Consider the following 22524-nt stretch of genomic DNA (forward strand, 5'->3'; position numbering starts at 1 on the left):
TTTCATTTGTTTGATCATGCACACTTTTCTAAGGTGCAGTTAGTCATACAAGTAGTTGTAATTAATGGCCATGGATGTGTGTGTGTGTGTGTGTGTGTGTGTGGGGGGGGGGTTGTGTTGATGTTGGCCTAAAGCAGTGGTACTGAAATGAAGGCCCAAGAGGACAAAATTACTTTTTCATGCCTGAAGCCACCAGAGGCTTAGTTTTATGCATACACAAATTTTGAAGGCTATGATTTTTGTTGGACCCTGCTATGATTTTGAAAGCTGAGAGGTTGAGTGGTATGTCAGGACAGTAGGAGTACCTGAATCAATGGAGGGAAGTGACTGTATTAAATTTATGCAGGAGCAGAAGACTCTAAGCAAATGGACTGGGATACCATCTAAAAGAATGGAGAGAGAGCTTACCTTGTCAGCCCCAAAGTTAATTGCAGAGATGAGGGAGGAGGAGCTGTAGTTAAGCTTTAATATCTAAAATATATAAGGCTTTAAATGAATGTAAGATATAAACATCATTAGAAAAATGAGCAAGACATGGAGTAAGGCGATGTGTCCTAGTGTTGGAACAGGAGTGGGAACAGATTAACTGGCTTCCTAGATATGCTACAGAATCTAGGAAGTTCAGAATTTTTGCATAGAAGTGTTATTTTAGACATTTTTATATTCTGAGTGTGGTTAGAAGGACATTTCTAGGGCCACTAAGGAAGTTGTTTGAGGTGAGGAGAGGCATCAGGCACATGGGACTGTGGTAGACTTGCAATCTTTACTCAGTGAGGTCTTGGCAAGGGAGATTGTTCTGTTGAAAAAATTATACTTTGGTGTTTGGGCAAGTAGTATAAAGAGAGGAAGTCAAAGCTTGTTATGGATAATCTTATTAATGACGAAAAGAGGCATTACTATGATGTGGAAGAGTGCAGAACCACCCTCAGTCAGGAAACTTAAACATTTAGTTACAAATCTGACAATAAAAGAGAAGATGATGTGGCAAAAGGGGAAGAGAAGCAGTTATTTAGCAAAGTGGGAAATATGGCTCCAGAAGGTGGTAGGTAAAGAAAGTGACTAAATGTGTGAATGTAGATAGGTAACAAGTTTGAAAACGTTCATTGGTGGCTTCTATTTCATTATGTAAAATTATGTGCTATATATTATTTGTTTTACCTCCATTTGATGTATTATTGTTGGCAAATGTGTGATTTGAGATGAATGTCAATGTAACTTCTGTTTTTAGTATAATTTTTATGTATTCATTTTTTATGTTTTGCTAACTGGCTTAATCCCACTAGGCCAGTGTCCTGTTTTTAGGATCCAAGGTATTGTTCATACTTATTGAATAGTATTTTAAATGCAAAATTCATGATAGGTTAACAGGAACAGTATTCTTTGACCTTGTTAAGGCCTTTAGCTGTGTGTTGTTCCCAAAGCAATTACAAAAACTAGCTCACTTTTGAATAACAAACTATTCTCCACTGGTTTCAGAAAGAACTAAAATTTCAGTCTGCTTACTTTTCAACAGCATCTAGTCTCTTTCCATTCTTTAGCCCACTGATGTTCTGTCCTCTAAAATCAGGTTTGTGGCTAGTTCTATTTTTAATGATCATAAATAATAATTCATATTTATTACCCACTCAGAACTATCTTTTGGTTTAATTTCTTGAGGCCTTTTGGGTTGCTAATACTGTCACGAGAGTGGACCCCATTCTTAAGTCATGGTATAATTAAAGTTTATGAAGTTAGCATTGTTTCAAAATTTAATGCTAGCCAAAAATGCTCTTCACAGCACCTACAGTGTGCTTAGAATTGATGACTCCTGCAATTCATATGGAGTTATATGTATTGGTATCGTATCTAAGTACGACTATAGATTCTTTTTTATTACACTCATTGCTCCTACTACTGTTGGAACTGTCTCAGTATCTTTCTTCTACATTGCTCTCGTTTCTGCCTGTAAATCCTGACATTTTATGACTTTGTGTCTTTCTGTACATAAGGCAGTGTAATCGTAGGTGTAATGATTTCTGTAAACAATACTGCTTTTGCATTTTTTCATGGACTACTATATCTGGGTTTCTTGCATCTTTGTTTTTGAACTGTTGGTAATGGGTGATCCCATGTGATGTACAATTCATTATTCTCTATAATTGCCTTATGGTTCATGCATACCTCTCAACCTGGCAAAGCAAAACATCTAGACGAAGGCAAAAAATAATGGGGGGACAATGGCCCAAAAATAGGAACAGATTATAAATACTGCTCTTAATAAACCTAATTAATTGATAATGCAAAACCTGTTGTTCTATCTGTTGTTCTATGCATTTTCTGAAGGATGTAAAGTCTGAAACTCGTGCCTGTCATTATTATTATTATTTAATGACTTCAATGTACAATAATTTGTCAGAAAACCACAATTTTTATGAAGAACGGACCAAAAATATGAGTCAAAAATCTGGACAGTTGAGAGGTATGGGTTCATGTTTCCAGTCCTTCTCAGCTACTTTTATACTGCACTGTTTGCACAATCCCCAATGCAAAGGTATTGCCATATTATTGTGCTTTTTAGTGTACAGGCCTTCTGCCACATGTGTGTGCATCACATCCAACAAGAACATATGTGACCGTTTCAAATTATTTTTTTTTACAGAACCTACATTTATCCACTATCCTGGGCTGCCATCCTTAACCTTTCATCTTTTGGTTTCAACTCACCTCTCTCTAATTCATGAATCAAATTCTAATGAATGTGAGCTTGTTCCAGGAGAATTCTGTATTTATGACTTTTCCTCATTTTTTTTCCATTTCTTCTGGTCCTGCTTATGTACTTTATTTTGTTTTTTTAGCACATTCAGATGCTGTCTGATTTTTGCCTACTGGTTTGATTTCCATTCCAACTTGACACTGGAATGCTTCTAATAAACTAAGCAGAGAGGTCACCTTCTACTAATTCTTCTCTTGTGTTAAAATTTTCACTGGGTTTGGATTTGATGAGATCAGCAAATATTTATGCAGTCCCATAACTGTAAATCTATTCATGTAATCAGTTTATGAGAAGCCCCATATCTTCTTCAGAGTATGGAATATTCAGTCTTGGTTTATGTATCATTTGATAACCATGAAGCATTTTCTTGTCTTCCTCCAAACTGATCCAGTACCTTTTGGGGCCAATCAGTTACACCAAAACTGTAAGTAAATCAATAAGAGCATCTTGGTTGTTTTAGCCTTTTCCAGTATTCCTTATTGAATTGTATTTGCATTTGTTCATGTTCTATTGCCAGTCCTTCATCAAATCCCAGATATTTATCCACTGCCTCCTGTTTAAGTTTCATTATATCACATTCCTGTCCCAGATTGATGTTTTCTTGGTAGTGCAGTTCTCCTGCTTTAAATGTTGCTTTTGCACATTTATCAAGACCAGATGACATTCTTATATCATCTGAGAAAGTTTTAACCACTTGCATTTGTGCTTTCAACTCATCTGATACAGTTTTAAGTTGTCCACAAAAAGTAGATGAGAAGTCTTTAAGCAAGGTTGTTTTCTGAGAACCAAATTGTAAGTAAACAGCTTAAAGGCAAGACAAAACAACAGCAATGACACAGAATCAGTGTGGCATATCCCCTTTGAATTTTTATCCCTGGGATAATAATTTGCTCTTTGTTGTGGCTTAACTACAAAGTAGTTTTTCACTGTTTCATGGTCACTGTATTGTAATCTTTCAATGTTGGATGTATCTTACAAATCTGTTAGCATTCCTGTATCCATGAATGTGGGATGCTGTCAAATGCATTTTAGTAATTTAGCCATGCCATACTTACGAGTCTTCTCCTTATAATTCTCTGTTATGGCTTTATTTATCAACAAAAGATCCTTTGTTCCTTATGACTTTCTTTAGTTACCCTTTTGCTCTGTTGCTGTGATTGAGTTTTCTTCTAAATGACTATAAACTTTCTGCATCAATTCCATTATATAATTTGTATGTCTTTGGCAGGCAAGTAATTTGCCTGTAGTATAAGTTATTCATGGGTAATTTTTAGGATGGCTTGCAGGTTCATTCTTAAGGAGGAGTATTGTTTTTCCTGTTAACCAGGTTGCTGTCGGTTTGGGATGAGCATATAAGTAATCCTTACTTAGGGCTAAATCTTTATATAAAGATCTTAATACGCTTAGCTAGAAGTTAGGTACTGTATCTGGGCCCGGGGTTTTCTGATTAGGAGCTTTTCTTTATTTTGTATGTTGTTCTGTACATTTGAACTCCTTACTGTTTCTTTTAATTTTTCTGTCCATTTAATATCTTTGTTATGTTCTACAGGGTGGTGGTAAATATTTCTCCAAAATGTGTCTAATTATTTTTGGGTGGGGGTTCTTTTCCTTTTGCTTTGTTTTCCAGTTCTCTATAAAACTTTTTTGAGTTCATCAATGACTTGCTTATGCTTATTTTGTTCTTTTCCTTAATATTTATCTGCATGTTTTCTATTTTTTTTCTGCTTGTGCTGATATCTTTAGTTTATTATTTGCAGTAGTGCATGATGTATCCTGGTCTGTTCTGATGCTTTTACCACATCTGTCTTTCTAAGTATTTTTGTTGGTCTGACCCTTCCTATAGTAATTGCTTTATATTTTTCTCTATTCAGTGCTTCCATGATGGCATTTTATTTCTTCCCTTCCTTTCCATTATTGCCCTGTGTTTTTGTGGTAAGACTTTATCTATTATTAATTAAGCTGTATAGTGATGTATCCCATTTACATCTATTATATCGCACGAATATCTATTAATATTTTGATTGCTATATTCATCTGTTTTAACAGACTTCTAACATTTTGGGTCTTACTTTCTAGATTCTATTTCTTTCATCGATCTTAATTTGTCTGTCCATCTCTATTAAAGCAAGCAACTCTTCCCTTTGATCATGTTCTTCTAAACTGAGAGCATATTCTTTGCTGACTGTTTCCTGTAGACATTTTACAGAAAGTTCCAGAACATTTTTCTGTGTCATATCCTCTTCAGCTACACCCTGCAATATCTGCTGCTCCCTCATATAGGAATTCAATGGCCCATCACTCAACATTATCTGCGTCAATTGCCACCACTTCCTGCTTCTTCGCTTGCTGTGCAACTGTAACTCAACTTTTGTACTGATTTCCTACTGAAGGCTCCAGAGCAAAATCATGTGGCAATTCATCAGATGCCTCCTGTTCCACCTGTTTTTCCTTAGTTTGAGAACTCTCTGTTCCATCATGCTGTGTTGAAGTTTCTACACTAAATCCTTAATTTTTCAGGTAATCCATAACTACAGTGTCTTTTTCTGTAACTTAACCATTACTAATTCTCTTTTCTGCATCCCCATTTTTGTATCATGCAATTTTTCATATCCAGGTGCCTTACCTGTATTTCTCTTCAAATATCTTTGGTGGTACTTTTTTGTATTCATTAGTTTTAATTTCTCCTTTGCATAAATATTGCACCATATTAAATTTATTTTTCCCATGTCCATATTTCTTCTTCAGATGTCTCCCGCACCACCTGTTTCTGATTAATTTAGGGACTCATTGCTCTATCATGCTGCTGATGTCATTTTTTCAATTGCAGTGATACTCCTCTTTAGCATTACAGCATTCTCCATAAGCCCTTACATCATCTCAGTCCATCTTTTATACCATACTGATTAACATTTTAGCTAGGGTCATCAGCTCTGCTGGCAAAGAGTTCTGTGGAAGGTGATGGACTAGAGAGCCACTGTAGCTGCCTGAGTAGTTGTGGCTGATAATAGTTTATCCCTATTTTCTGAACACATGCTCTAATTCTTACTTTAGGGTAGGCAATTCATAAGGCATGGTCCTGGGCATGCACCACTCTGCTTCATAGGGAGGCTACACTCTTGGACCACCTGCTTTTCTAGACTAACTGCTGGTTGTTGAGCACCAGTCTCCATGACAGCTATGGAGGCAATCCGGCTCCACCTGCATTTATTACCACCTCCATGGTGAAAGTTAGTGGGTACTACCTCTCCATCAGCTCGCAGGTCCCCAAGATGTAATTTAATTTGGGTCACCTGGGTCTTGTGGCTTTATCTGTGTACACTGGTGGGCTGGGCTGGTAATGATGTCCTCCTGTCTATTACTAGACTTTGTAGTAACATAGCCAGAATTTTCACTCACTATAATCTCTGTTAGTGACTGGTTTCTGTCCTTAACTCTAATAGTTTATGTAAAGAAACAAAGTCTATGCTACTAGGTACACACACAAAATTGGCCTTTCATATGGTTTCTCCCCCTTCTTTCATCCTTAGGTACTCCCCTTGAACATGTTACTTATTTTTAAATATTTATATCTGCAGTTTCTAAGTCAGAAAACCTAGAACACCAACTCCCCAAAGAAACCAAATAACGTTTGGTTATATCAACCAGCAGTTCTTAATTACATCTTAAGTTGGTTATTAACAATTCCAAAAACATATACACATTACACACATGGTTATTGGCCTTTAGAAAATTGCTGTTTGAGGTCACCCCCTCTTTCATGTAGGGGAGCCACTACTGCCTGACTCCAGAGTTGTAGTACAAGTCCCATCAGTGTGTGCTTGATGGGGATCTTTAATAGTTTAACAGGGCTGTCCTTGACTGTCTGAAATAAACCACCAAGACACTACCTGGAGTCACGAATATTGTGTTTTTAATTATATTGACTGCTATCACCCTATGCCATCTGTACTGCTAGGTATATTATTTCCCTTTTAGGTGAAATTCCTGTCTGTACATCATTAACTTGAAATTTATACAAAATTTATTGGGTATTGCCATTGGTTTAGGAGTCTCTCACATCTTTCTTACTTCTTAATTTTCCTGATTTTAATTATAAGATGCTTTGTTGTCCTTCATCTTCTGAGCTAGATTGTTTTCATAGTGTGTTCTAAATAATTTAATGACTTTCTTCAGTGGCTACTAGATTTATTAACACAGTCAGAAAATGGGCATAGTTGTTATTGGAACATCAAATCTTATGTTGTCCTGTCTGTACATCTCAGCTGGTTGGGTTATCTTCCTCATGGTGGATCCAAGCCTGCAACTTTTTACATCAAAGCCTTGCCAGCATTTGAGCTGTTGATATTCATCATGTTTCACTGTTGCAGTCATTACACTTGGGTTATCCTGCTGTCAGGCTACCCGCAGTCGGCCTGAATTCCAAAGTCCTGGTCCGGCGTCGGATGCTGTCGCCTCTTCCCTGACGTCAGTGCGCCAGGGGTATATAAGATGCAGCTGACGCCATTTTCTTCTGTCTTTCTTGCCACGTGGTGCCCAAAACAAAAGCAGTTCGCAAGTGCCGGTCGGCCGACTCCTGAGATTTTCGAAATTGAATTTCAGAACTGAAGTCTTTAATAAAGCTAAGTACCCCGTTGGGGAAACTTTTTCTTGCTCCAGACAGATGTCAGTAAAAGTTAACAATTGTATTTCTTGTGGGAAGCAAATACCTCATAAGGACTTTCACTCCTACTGTATTCCTTGCCTAGGCCCTGACCATGACGTTGCTAGTTGTCGGTTTTGTGCTAGATTCAACCAATGCACTATTAAGCGTCGGTTTGATTTTGCTTTACATTACTTTGACCGAAGGTTTAACTACATAATGCCGTCAGAACAACCAACGACCGGAATTCATAAAAAATGCAAAGACAAAGAAAAGACAGGCATCCGAGGTCCAAAACCGACGCCTCTTCTAGGCCAGTCGCCGGTTCTCAGTGAGGCACTTTCGCAGCCCCTGACACCCGCTACCTCAGAGCCACAGGCCGCTTCCGATTCCCACGTGGAGACAACTAGGCCTCTGGAAACTCAAGGTATTGGGCCTACGGAAACTATTCCCTCAGATGGGTCCGGAGCCGCTGAGCAGGCATCTGCTTCTGAGGGTGTTTTCAGACCTACTCAGCTTACTATCAAGTCCACTTCAGCAGCCAAGGCAAAGTCTAAAACACCATTAAAGACAAAGAAACAAGTACAGCATTCTCCTGGACAGTCATCCATGCCAAAGAAACAGATGCTTAAAATGGCCGAGGACCTAATTACTTTGATCAGGGGTTCCCATCCCCCTCCTGATAAAAGGCCTAGGCAAGACACTGACTATGACTCCTCTGACCAGGTTTCTATTTCCTCTGATTCCTCTTCAGAGCAGGGATATTCTCTTCCTCCCTATGAGGACTCTGATGCTGAAGAATCTATCCCTTCAGCCTCTCCTCCTGAGGATTACGCTTTTGGGGAAACCTTGCACACCATGAGGGAACATTTCCATTGGGAGAGCCAGGATTGTTCAGAATCCAAGAAAAGGCTCAGAGACTTTCTTTTACTACCTCAGCACAGGACCCTTGCTGTCCCCCCTGTACTAGATATTGTTGATGATGTTTTTTCTGAATCCAGTTTGTCTCCTGATTCATTACCCCCTGCACCAGTCAAGCCAGATAGGTACTACAGTGTCCCAGACTCTCATAAATGTCTTTATAAAAACCCTGCTGCTGACCCAGAAACAATTTCTCAGGGTCCCAAAGGGGTCAAGGCTTCCATTGCAAAAAACCCTGTTCCCTCTGATAGAGATTCTAGAGCACTGGATAAATGGGGGAAAAAAGTTTACACTTCTGCTACTTTAGCTGTAAGGGCTTTAAACTGCCAGTTTCACATGCTTAAATATCAACAATACCTAATGTCTTTGCTAAAACAGAAAATGCTTACAAGCTCAGAATGTTCTGACTATAAGGAAATGCAGGATCTATTACATGCAGCTGAACAAGTGGGAAAGCATACTCTGCAATGTGGTTTTGATTCATTAGAGACTTCTTGCAAAGCCGCATTTACAGGTTCTGTCATTCGAAGGCATGCTTGGTTAAAAGAACAAAGTTTACCTGATCATGTTAAAGCAAAATTACTGGATGCTCCATTACAGCATGATACTTTGTTTGGTGTTAAGGCAGAAGAGGTGTTAAAGAAAATGGAGGGTAAAGCAAAATCAATGCAGACAGTAATGGATTTCTTACAGGTTCAGCCACCTAGATTTAGCAGGAACTGGCCTTCTAAAAATCGGTCCTTTCCAGTGTCAGACAGTCCACAAAGAGGCGGATACAGACTCCCAAGAGGCAGATCTCAGCCCCAAGGCTCATACAGACCTAAACAATGGGGTGCTTCAGCCGCCAAAGGCGGAGAAGACAAATCACAACGTTGTAGGATACAATCCCAATGACTTCCCTCTACAAATGCCAAGCACTTATCTTTTGGCAGCACCCTTAGGGGGGGAAACTAGCACTTTTCTAACAAAATTGGCACATGATTACCCAGGACAAATGGGTACTGAATATTGTTTCTCAGGGTTACAGGTTCCACTTTCACACCCTACCAAGGTCAAAAGGTATGCCAGACCTGCCACAAAATCAATGGGCAGAGGCACAAAAACAAATTTCTGCTCTCATGGACATGAGAGCTATTCAAAAAGTACCACAGCAAGAACAGGGACAAGGATTTTACTCAAGACTTTTCTTGGTACCCAGAAAGGACAAAGCCTGGAGACCAATACTGGACCTGTCAATTTTAACTACTTTCCTGGATGTTCCAAAATTCAAAATGTTGACACTGCAGCAACTTCTACCCATGCTGGGCAAGAAGGCTTGGCTAGTTACTTTGGACCTAAAAGAGGCATACCTGCATGTTCCAATCAGTCAATCTTGCAGAAGATACCTCAGATTCATAGCAGGCTCAATGCATTACCAATTCTCTGCACTGCCCTTTGGCTTATCTACTGTGCCCAGGGTCTTCACAAAATGCCTGGCACCAGTAATTGCATTTTGCAGACAAAAAGGAATTCAAATATATTCCTACTTGGACGACTGCCTTATTCAAGCAGAGAGCAAAGACATTCTACTAAAGCATCTGGCGTTTGTAAAAAGATTACTAATTTGCCTAGGGTACACAGTAAACGAAAAGAAATCAAAACTACTGCCCTCTCAAGAGATAATATTCCTGGGTGCAAGCTTAAATACAACTGCCCAGATGGCTTATCTCACGCCAGACAAGCAAAGGCAGTTGACTTATTACTTTCAAATGATGGCAACAAAGACCCAGCTACCTGAAAGGAAAATCCTGCAGGCTTTGGGCTTCATGGCATCCTGCATTCTGCTAATTCCATATGCAAGACTGCATATGAGGAAGCTACAGTGGTATCTAAAAAGTGTTTGGACTCAACATTGCCAGAGCCTGGAAACAATAATATCTCTTATTCCCTGCCTGCAGCAGGTGTTTCGATGGTGGGCACTGGCTTGTCACCACAACAAGGGGCAGCCTTTCACTTTACCTACAGCCAGGCAGACATTAACAACAGACGCATCGGATTATGCCTGGGGAGCACACATGGCAGGAAAATATTCAGGGCACGTGGCCTGCGGACCATATGCATCTTCACATCAATCAAAAAGAGATGCTAGCTGTACAGAATGCCCTGACAGCCTTCAGGGATGTACTACATCCAGGACAACTATTACTAAAGACAGACAATACTACAGTTATGTGGTACATAAACAAGCAAGGGGGCACACATTCCTACCCCCTCTGCAGGCAAGCCATGACTTTGTGGAACACAGCACTGACCTATCAAGTACATCTGCAGGCACAATTCCTGCCAGGAAAGAAAAATACTCTGGCAGACAAACTAAGCAGAAACCTCATGGACCCTCACAAGTGGAAACTAAATCCTCAGGTCTTCAGCATGATGATAAGGAAATGGGGATGCCCAGACATAGATCTTTTTGCCTCCCCTTACAACTACCAACTACAGAGATTCTGCACATGGACTTATCACTCACAAGCATGGAAAGTGGATGCTCTATCATTCAGCTGGAAAACCCTAACAGTTTATGCCTTTCCACCACTGCCTCTCCTTCCCAAGGTGCCCCAAAAAGTCAGACAAGAGAAGCCAAAAATGATTCTGATTGCCCCAGACTGGCCACGCCAGCACTGGTACCCAGTCCTAAAGAGCTTGTCTCAAGGCCCAGCCTGGACTTTACCTCAAATTCCTCATCTTCTGACTCAACAAAGCAATCAGATCCTGCACAGCCAACTCAGAACCTTAAATCTGGCTGCATGGCAGATAATATAGCCATTCAGAACACACCTCTCTCTAAAGCTGTTATGGATGTCATTTTGGAAGCCAGGAGGCCCAGCACCAGGAAATCTTATGCAGAAAAATGGAAGAAATTCTGTGCTTGGAACCAGGCACAAGGATTTGAACCACGTGTTCCAAATATTCCTCAGATTTTACAATACCTGAGATGCTGGACAAAGGCCTATCCTTCTCATCAATTATGATCCATGCCTCTGCCATTTCAGCTCATTACAATACGGAACCTCCTATTTTCTCTCATCCACTGCTAAGACAGTACCTCAGAGGGGCAAAAAACATAAGACCCCCAAGGAGAGCACCGATACCTACATGGGACCTCAACTTTGTCTTAGATAAACACACACTGCCTCCTTTTGAGCCAGCCAATACAGCTGATATAAAATTCTTATGGAAAACTGCTCTGCTCCTAGCAATAACTTCAGCAAGAAGAGTCTCAGAGTTACAGGCATTAATGGCAGTGGAACCTTTTATCATTTTTCATCCGGACAGGGTTTCTCTAAGGACAAACCCAACATTTATGCCAAAGGTAGTATCCAGTGTGGCTCTTAACCAAACCATTCATTTGCCAACATTTTATCCAAATCCCCAGAATAAAGGGGAGAGACTTCTGCACTCTTTGGACATACACAGGCAGCTACGCTTCTACTTGGACAAAACAAAAGTTTTCAGAAAAACTGAGCAACTGTTTGTAGCATATGCTGCAGGATCACAAGGAAAGGCCATCTCAAAGCAGACTATTTCAAAATGGATAGGACACTGTATTCGTTTCTGCTATGCACAGCATGGCAAGTCAGTGCCTAAGAATATTAGGCCACATTCTACCAGGGCAGCAGCCACTTCAGCAGCCTTTCTCAGAGGAGTACCAACCAAGGAACTTTTGGAGGCTGCAACTTGGAGTTAAGTGCACACTTTTACCAAGCATTATCACTTACCTCTTTACTCTAAATCCAGAGCAGGCTTTGCCACTGCAGTTCTGCAGGGCCTCATAGCCACTCCTAATCCTATTTAGACCCAGCCGCCCTACCTCAGCTTTGGGATTCAACCCAAGTGTAATGACTGCAACAGTGAAACACGATGAACATAGTACAGTTGTGTACCTACCATAAATGTAGATGTTCGAGTGTATTCACTGTTGCAGTCCAGGTTACCCACACTCCATCCCCCTTTCTTTTCTGGGACTTATCTATACTTCTCTATCCTATACAACCTATGTGGTGTATTTGCTTGTAGATGAAGGTATTGTTTTTATTTTACTGTATGTTTTTATTAGCAATATGTATTGCCTACCTCCTTGGGGGCACCTGACATCTAGGGCAAGAAAAACTGAAGAAAATGGTGTCGGCTACATCTTATATACCCCTGGCGCACTGATGTCAGGGAAGAGGCGACAGCATCCGACGCCGGACCAGGACTTTGGAATTTAGGCTGACTGCAGGTAGCCTGCCAGCAGGATAACTCAAGTGTAATGACTGCAACTGTGAATACACTCGAACATCTACGTTTATGGTAGGTGCACAACTGTACTTTTTCTCTATCTCTCTTTCTCTTCCCCCTTCCCTCCCTCAGAATGCTATGCCTGTAAGTCCTCTCAGATCTTATTAGCTGCTCTTTGAAATCGGACACAATTGACAATACTCAGCAAGTTTTTTTTTTTTTTTTTTTTGTTTTTTTTTTTTAATGAACTGATAAGTGATTTTTCTCCCTTCTCTTAATTTCACATTTTCTTCATATCTAAGTCCTAGGCGATTTTCTAATTAGAATTTTTTTTTGCAAACACCTTTATTGAACTATTACTTGTGGCACAGGCAAATTTACTTTCATATAGAAGTAGTCAAACTCTGTTAACATAAACATTATACTTCACATATATTGCTGTGTCTTATAACCTAAGCAGTATTGCATAAATGATTCAATCCTTGCTTTTTTTAGCAAGAAACATCTTCATTAAACTATCACTTACTACACAGGCAGTCATGCAGTTACATAAATGAAAACAAACCACACCTATAATTTTTTTCATAACTTTTCAAATAATTTAATATTTTCCTTGGTACTTGTTGTTCCCCTCTTCTGGGGCCTAGTTAAGCCCATTTGCCTTTTATTTTTTGTTAAGTCTGGCTAAGCAAACATGGACAGAGTTTTAGGCTTTAAAATGGCAAAAGTGTGTTTATAAACTCGCACCTCGGGACCCTCATTTACAGTGTTTGTTTAAGTGTAGAACACTAAATCTAGATTGTGATATTTGTGCTTCATTTGGTCAGAGAGCTAATAATTAAAGGTCTGTTCCTTGCCATAGTCAGATGTCTTTTCCTTGCCATAGTCATATGTTTGACTGTACTTGTCATCACATTCAACTTTTTCATCTCGGCAGCCCAAAGAAGCTAAAAAACAAAGTAGTAAATATTCTGATAAGGATAAATACATGAATAGTGTAAAAGGAGTAAAGAACGAGATCAGCTGATGCTCTGGGAGCACCTTCATATTCTTGGGAAGTGAAAATTCCCAAGTCATCTACTTCATTGATTACTCCCTTTCACAAGTTCAGCTCTGACAGTTGCAAGACACTCAACCCTATGCCAGTAGTCTGAAGCCATTATTATCCCAGTCTGCTCCTCAAGAAAGTGTTGTCTCGTGGCTCATAATAGTCTTGAGAGGAGCTCACGAGTGTCATTGCTCCTCCTGAAGCATCTGTTAGGTTTCTCAAGCCCTCCAGGAGTGTAGTTAAATTTCACTAGTATCAGATTGTGAGAGTCTTTGTAAAGACTCAGGTACACATGGAGATTTTTCCACCTCCATCCCAGAGGGCAGAGAGAGCTTGGCCCTTCCATCCCTCTTAATTTTCTTTTTTCCTTGGTAACTGTTGCTACTCTGGTGGCCTCTGAGTTGAGAGCTACCCAGTTTGTTCCTTTTTCAAATCTGACTGCTCTGGTAGACTCTGGTTTTGCAGTTTGTCCAACACACTTAGCTGTGAAATCTTAAGAGCTGAGTGCATCCAAGAACCGAGCAGTTGCCGTGGAGACCTCAGACCCAGTCTCAAATCTGACTCCTTAAGGTCAGTTTCTGTTTTCAAGTGCTTTATCCCTTGACTCCTCAGCACCATTCTTAATCTCTGATCCAACTGATTCCTCAGTACCTTATGCACCAGAGTCTATGTTTGAGGCTTTTAACCACCATCTGGCTAAACAAGGAGATGAACCAGTTGCCATAGCTCTGTCTGGTCCCCTGCTTCATCTGAAATGTTATACTCCCTAGGACAGTCCAGGCTTGCAGGCCTCAACCCCTACTTGCTTCAAGGGACTAAGAACACTGCTGAATCTTCAGATGACTCTCTACCTGAAGTTCACAAGAAGTGTATGTATAAGAGGAGGCACTTGGATTCCTCACAGGAATCCCTCGATGAAAGGAAAGGTCCAATGTTTGCTGTGAGGGATTCCTGAAAATATTGAAAACATTGAACCTTGATGAAAGGGAATGTTAATTCTGTACGTCCCCCAGTGACACCACTTTTGATGAACTTTTGGAACTGCTTAGACAGAGGGGGAAGTTGGCCACTTACACCACTTTCTGGATGAACAGTGGCCCATTTACTTCATGGATGGTCCCTCCTTCTGGCTGCTTGATAGACATGGTGCCGCTGAAAACCTGGCAATACCTGATGTGGTGGAACGGATCCCTAAGAAACCAGATAAAATTTTACTCCCACAGAAGGATTACTTACATTGGAACAAGGACCCTCTTAAGGATTTTGTTGTGGTTGCAGCAGTCATTAGAAGGAATTGTCTGAAAAAAGTTCTGTGGTCCATTCCCCTAATAGAGAATATAGGGCAGTACACCATTTGAGGAACCACTTCTTGATCTTAGGAACTTTTTCACTGAGAGCTCTTAATTATTTTTCTCACATTCTTTGGAGAGCTAAATTTTGACTGTTGGCTGTCAAGAGCACCGCATGAGACTGTTTTCAGATGCAGCAGATTGTGCAGTCAGAGTCAGTAGGCATGGCCGCCTGGCCGAGACTTTGTGATTTTGCGGGGAACTTTAAATTGTCCTTCCTGTTGCCCTATGTGATAGATCCTTTCTTTTTTTTTTTTTTCTGACCAAGAAATATCTTTATTGAATTATCACTTATGATATAGGCAATCATACAGTTATATAAATTAAAATGAATATTATGCATCACATATAATCTTCTGTACAGTCATTGCCCATCAAGCGTTACATAACTCGTTCAATTCCTGCCTTCCCTTAAACCTCATTCCTCCTCCAAAACATTATTCTGCATGTATTGTATGCACACCTTTCAACTGTACAGATTTTTCCAGAATGTCGAAATGTTTGCCCTATATTTTTGGTCCGTTTTTCATAAAATTGTGTTTTTTCTCGCAAATTAGTGGCAAATCATTAAATATTGAAGTTAGAAAATAATGACTGACATTTGAGTTTCAGACTTAATACCCTTCAGAAAATTTGTGTTAATGCAAAACCTGTTATTGTATCAACTTTCTAAGTTTGTAAGAGCAATATTTAAAAATTGACCCTATTTTGGGGCTTTGTCCCACTTTTATTTATGGTTTTATCCAGATTTCTTGCTATAAGAGGTTGAGAAGTGTGATTGTATGTAGTTACACCAATTTGTTCGCCAAATATTTCAGACGGAGTAGTCTGCATGGAAGTTTTAAAGTCTGTCAAATTATTATACTCCCAAAAAATATGTTTCCACTTACCTCTTTCTTCCATATTACACCTCCAACATTTATTTCCAATCTACTTGATGAAAACTTCTTTGGGGTCTACTTGGGATATAAACGTACCTATACAAACAGTTCCAAACAAAGATCCTAAATCTTTTAGACTTTGTTGTATTTTTTGAGGCATACATATATCCTGCCATTGTTTCTTTGTGAATTGCTTATCTAAGCTCTCTTCCCAATCCTTTGTAACCTCCTCTGATTGATTCTTATAGTTATCATGCAGTATTGTAAATGCTTTCCTAATTATCCATTTTTTAACAACAGTTTCTGTTCTAGATTCTACTAAAAACACTACCAGTACTGATCTTCACTTAGGACCTCCCCCCCCCCCCCATTTCTTTCTCTTTGCCTATACGCTTGACATCAAGCCTTGATAGGGAAGGCAGTTTCTAGCCTACAGTCCATATAAATTCTTGGGCTCTTCCCATTCTATAACCTTTCCCTGTCTAATTATTTGCTTCTAATACCTTGGTTCCTGTGCCAGTTTTCTCCAGTAAATTCCAGTCCCCTCTTGCCTATTGGCTGTATCCCTAATTGCAGTCATCCTTATTGGCAGAATCTCCTTTCTCCGTTCCCATGTTGTCTTTGTTCTTAGAATACTTTCTGCTACATTATGGCAATAATATTCTGTATGTTATTATTCTCATTAAGGATCTGCGTACAAAATCCCGGTCCCTCCTTGTTTCTTGAGCATCCCTCATGTTTCATCATCATCCCTTCCACTTTGAGTCATAGCTTTCTGCTTTTGATGTGTATAGGAGCTTTAACTGTGTAGCTCTGAAATAACCCTTCAAATCAAGTAATCCCAAACTACCTTGTTCTGTTGGAAGAATCAGCTTATCCCACTTGACTCATGCCATCTTGCCCTTCCAGATAAAATCCTTCAGCTCTTTATTAATTTCAAACCACAACTTCTCTTCTTGTTGATAAAAATATGCCAAACCTGTGTATAAAACTAAAGGAGCAAAAAACATTTCGAGTGCTTGTGTCTTGCTATTTGTATCCATAAAACAGAGCTTCCAATTTCTCAGCTTTTGTGTTCTCTTTTGTTTAGTCTCTTCCCACATATCTTTAGCTGCCACAACAGAAGTCTTTTTAATCCTAAGTATTTTATTTTATCATGTCTCCATAAATATGGGTATTGACAAACTAATTTGTGTGTGGGTACATAGTTTACAGATATTGTCTTTGTTTTATTTTCATTAATTTTGTATCCTGAAAAGACTTGAAACTGTCTCAAAAGTGTTCCACAACATTGTAATGTCATTTTCTGGATTTATCAGCTATAAAATAATATCAACTGCAAATAAATCCAGCTTTCTTGACTACCATTCCAATTATATCTTTGAATTTCAATTTCTGAGTCCATTATTTTCTTTGCCAGTGGTTCTAAATATAACCCAAATAACAAAGGGGAAGGAGGACACCCCTGCTCGAGTCCTCTGCTCAAATAGAACTTAACAGAGAGGAACTCACCCACTTTATTTTTAGTCTCCCATCCCTTATATATCCTCCTCATCAACCTTATAATTTTTTTTCAGGGAATGCAAATGCTTCCATTGCCCTACTAATAAAATCCCAGGTTTACTGTTTCAAATGCTTTCTATGCATGAAGACTCGGCAACAACAGTGGTATTTTCTTACATTCTGCTTCTCTCTAGATTATCATTGTTCTGTTAATATTGTCAAATGTTTGCCTTCTGTCCAGAAAACCACACTGTGCCATATTTGTCAATTTTGGCATCACCTTTGCCATTCTTTTAGCCATTATAGGGATAAACACTTTAAAGTCATAGTTTAGAATTGAAAAGGGCCGATATGAAGCTGGATCTGATGGGTCTTTACCATCTTTAGGTATTACAGCCACCACTGCTTTCTTCCAAGATGTCGGTGCTTCTCTTCATATTAAAATGGTAAACAAAGCCTTCCAGATCTTTATCAGTTTTTTACCTCCTAGCTTCCAAACTTCCACAACGATACCCTCTCATCCTGGGGATTTCATGTAGATTGGTTATACATCACCATTTTTATCTAATTTCCTCCTATCCTGTTAGTAATCAAGCCTCATCTACCTCTAATCCTGGCATATTTAATTCTTCTGTAAACATTTCCATTTATACTTTTTCTTGATTTCCATATTTCTCTGCTTTAAACAGATTTTCATAACATTTTTGAAATATTTCTAGTACCGCTACAGAATCTCTGGTTATCTTCCTTGTTGTAGGCTCCCCAAGCTTGGTGACAACTTTCTACTTTCTGTTGCCTGAGTCGTTGTGTTAAAAGTTTTTGTGCTCTGGAGTTATTATCAAAAAAACAGTTGCTTAACAGCAGTCTTTCTGAACTCATGCATATTATTGAGGATAATCCCTTATTTTCTGTTTAGCATTCTGCAATTTCTCCTTTTCTTCTTCTGTGAGATTTCCCCAGTTCTGCAGTACTTTAACCTTTGTCATATCCTCTAAATAATTCTTACTTCTTACATATCTCTGTTTCATTTCCACCTTGTTTTTAAACTCTAGTTTAATTTTATCCCACTCCCTAGCTATATTTTCAGAAGAAATTTCTGTCTTCCATAATAACTCCCAAATAATTTCCTCTACTCATTCCTTAAAGTCCTGTCTTTTTAACAGAGAGGTGGGAAGTGACTGGTATCTCATTTGTAAACAGTCACAAGGAGGTAAAGGGCCTGCAAATTCTTGTAAAACAACACAACCCAAAAGCACCAAGGAGGTCTGAAATTCAAAATAATATACACAAGAGACTGTGAGTCAGGCAGGCAGTTGTTTAATGCACATAAACACACTATAATTTTAACCAATTTTCTCTTTTCCCTCCATTTCTCCTAGCATTTTAGCCACACCTCTTACCTCTCATCCAATTGAATCAGACCAGCTGTAACCAATCCTCTCCTTTCCCTCCTCTTGTTTTATTTTCTCTCAACTAAACAGCCTCACCCCTTGCCTTATACTCAATAGTAACCTCCACACCTTCACCCTTTCTACTCTTCAAAACATTCTCAATCCACTTCTTCCACTCACTTTATACTCAATAGTATCCTATATTAGTAACCTACACACCTTCAGCCTTTCTACTCTTCAAAACATTCTCAGTCCACTTCTTCCTCTCACTTTATCCTGCACTCAACATCACTACACTTATACAATAATCTACAACATATTAATCAATACTACAATGTATAAACAACCCACCATAGCCATAACAAATACATTACTCTTACTATCAATACTTCCACCTTTAACAATATCACTTCTTCTTACCTGCTATGAATACCCCCTACTAACAAACTATCCCAAACCCTCTAAACATACTACTGCAACACTTCATACATTCCATAACCAACATATCAACATCACTTCTACACCTGACTACCTTTTACCAAAGTATCATAGAATTACCCACTAAAAATATACCCAACAAAATCCTAAAAGACTACCTCTGCCCCAAAGCAAATATACAAACCTTTCTTATCATATCCTTCTCTGTCCCCTTAAAGATGGAGATATTCACCCAAACCCAGGTCCTATTAGCTCCACTAATAATCAGAACTTTAATCAAATCCAAAGTACTAGTCCTCTACCAAATAAGCATAACTCACTCTCAATAGCAAACCTCAACATACGTAGTATTAACAACAAAATAACACAAGTCCATGCTCTCTTAGAACACTACTCCTTCGACATAATCTGCCTAACTGAAACCTGGCTGAAACCCTCTACAAAAGACACTGAAATCACCCCTCCTGGCTATAGCATCCTGCGCCTAGACAGGGCTGCTAAAAAAGGAGGTGGAGTAGCCATCCTATTTAAATCTAGCCTTCAAATAACCACTATCCAACAAAACCCCCCTCAGGACTCTAATGCAGAAATTCTTATCACCAAACTGAAACTAAACTCAGTCAAATCTATCTTTATCATATGCATCTATATCCCCCCTGGAAATAACATTTCCACCATCGAAAGCATCCTATGCTGGCTATCCCTAAACTTACCCCAAGAAACATTCATCTTAGGCGACCTAAACATTGATTGGCAACCTAGCTGAAACAAACACCCTACTAGCCACATTAACCTCTATGGGTTTACCCAAACTATCACCTCCACCACTAGAACAAATAAAGCCAACAATAAAGAAAGCATCCTAGATTGGATACTCACCAACAATCAGCCCCATATTTATGAAACAGGAACCATCCCTGAAGATATAAGTGATCACTTACTTACCTACATTATCAGGCTCAAAACTAACCCCCCTACCCAAAGCATAACTAGAACACTCAGAACCAAAAAAAACTTTAATTTAGAACTCTTTAAAAATGAACTATATGCTTGTAACTGGTCACCCTTGAAATACCTTCCCCTAGATGAAGCTGTAGACTACTTTAATACAAAATTCCTAACCATACTTAACCATCACGCTCCCACTCGATCTATTAGAATTAAAACCAAATCCGCCCCATGGCTCTCAATAGAAACAAAGCAAAAAATCCAATTCAAAAATAAAGTCTGGAAAAAATCCCGCGCTACAAAAAACACAGCAGACTACCAACACTACAAACAACTAAGAAATGAGACCAAGAAAGCCATAATGACCGATAAAAAGAACTATTACCTTACCTAAAATCTCAGCAAACTCGCAAAAATTGCCCACAAAAATTCTGGGCCAATATAAATGAACTACTACAGCCTAGTAAACCTACCACACCCAACCCACAAGGCTCTGACACAATGAACCACAACCAAATTGCCAACGACTTTAACTCCTTCTTTACAAACACAATTCATATACTAGCTAGTCAACTCTCTACAAATGACACAGTTATATCTAAATATGACTTAAAGCCACCTCCCCCTTTAATCTTCCAACCTGTTCCCACAACCTACATACTCTCCCTTATCAAAAAACTCAAACCTTGTACCCCCTCTGCTGACTTATTACCCGCAGAATACTTGCAATTAGCAGACAGCTCCATAGCCTACCCAATTTCCACACTCATAAACAGAACCATCACAGAGGGATATGTCCCAAAACTCTGGAAAATATCTCACATCATCCCACTTCACAAGGGTGGAAATTCTACTGAATTTTCAAACTACCGACCTATAGCCCTGCTCTCTCCCTTATCAAAAATCATGGAAAGATGTATACACAAGCAACTGCTGAACCATCTTCTCAAATACAACTTACTTTCTAATACCCAGCATGGCTTCAGACCTTCCCATAGTACCACAACTGCCCTCCTCTCCTTTACAGACACCATCAACAAAAATCGTAACCACAACACACTTTCCTCAGCTCTCTTCCTAGACCTCTCAAAAGCTTTTGACATGGTGAACCACCAAATACTCATAAATATCCTCCAATCTATGTCACTAGAAACCCAACCCATAAACTGGTTCAAATCCTACTTAAATGACAGACACCAAGCAGTTCTCTGGAAAACCTCCCTATCTTCACAGCTTCCTGTTACCATTGGTGTTCCCCAAGGGTCTGTATTAGGACCCCTTCTGTTTTCTTTGTTTATCAACGACCTCCACCACATAGTTCCACAAGCTACATGCATTCAATACGCAGATGATTCCACACTCATTTGCTCAGCCACAACTGTACCTAATCTTCACTCCCTTACACAACACATATTTCACTCCGTTGAAGAATGGTTTTCTCAACGCTGTCTCCTACTTAACCCCAAAAAAACTAAACTCCTCCTCTTTACACCCTCCAGTAAATCTCCTCATATAGACTTTACAATATCTTCTAAAAATGGCACACCTATATCTCAAGACCTCACGACTAAACTGTTAGGAATTACCATAGATAACAACCTTAACTTTGATACACATATAAACAACACCTTGAAAAATACGAACAAAAAAATAGGCTCTCTACCGAATCAAACCTTTCCTCACTCCTGACTCTAGAATTACTATTGCTCAAACCCACCTTATCTCTCCCCTCCTCTATGCCTCCCCCATATTAACAAACCTCTCTAAAAAAATCTTCTTAAATTAGAACACTCTTACCACAATATAGCAAGATTTGCAACAGGCAACCCATTCAAAACCCACCATTGTATCAATCTAAAACTACTAGGCTGGCTTGAATTTCAGAACCAGCTTAAAATCAATCAACTAACCATTGCCCATCAAATTCTCCATCAACCTGACAAAACACCTATACTATCTACCCTTATCCACCCCTACCATAACCTAAAATCCCTAAGATCTGCACACAAACTTCTTGTAAATATTGACAAATCAAACAACAAAGCTGGTGATTCCCTCTTTTCCAACACTGTCGGAAAACATTGGAATCTGCTCCCCTCTGAACTTATCACTATTCACTCGAAATCTCTCTTCAAAAAGAAAATTAAACTCCACCTCAAATCTCAATGGATGTGCCCCTGCACTAATCCTGACTAACACTCTATGCCTTCAGACAATTCCCTTTCATCCTTTATCTTACACACTCTCCCTTTTAACCTCCCCTTCAAACAGAAAAAAAAAATATATATATATATTTTTATAGTAATCTTTTATATTGTTAACTGGATAACCTTGCTTGTAAATTTTTTTTGGCTCACTTTTGTATGTACTCTTTGCAAATTGTTTTCCCTAACTTTC

The 22524-nt window shown here is 39.1% G+C and overlaps 1 protein-coding gene across 1 annotated transcript in view; it reads left to right on the top strand.

Moving 5' to 3' along the window:
- The window catches only part of USP34 (ubiquitin specific peptidase 34), a gene marked incomplete in the record, with an annotated part of 5849982 nt that overhangs the window by 5567745 nt on the left and 259713 nt on the right, over positions 1 to 22524 (top strand).

The sequence above is a fragment of the Protopterus annectens genome, chromosome 1.part0, assembly GCF_019279795.1.
Source record: "Protopterus annectens isolate FY-2018-M chromosome 1.part0, PAN1.0, whole genome shotgun sequence".
NCBI classification, from domain to species: Eukaryota; Metazoa; Chordata; order Ceratodontiformes; family Protopteridae; genus Protopterus; species Protopterus annectens.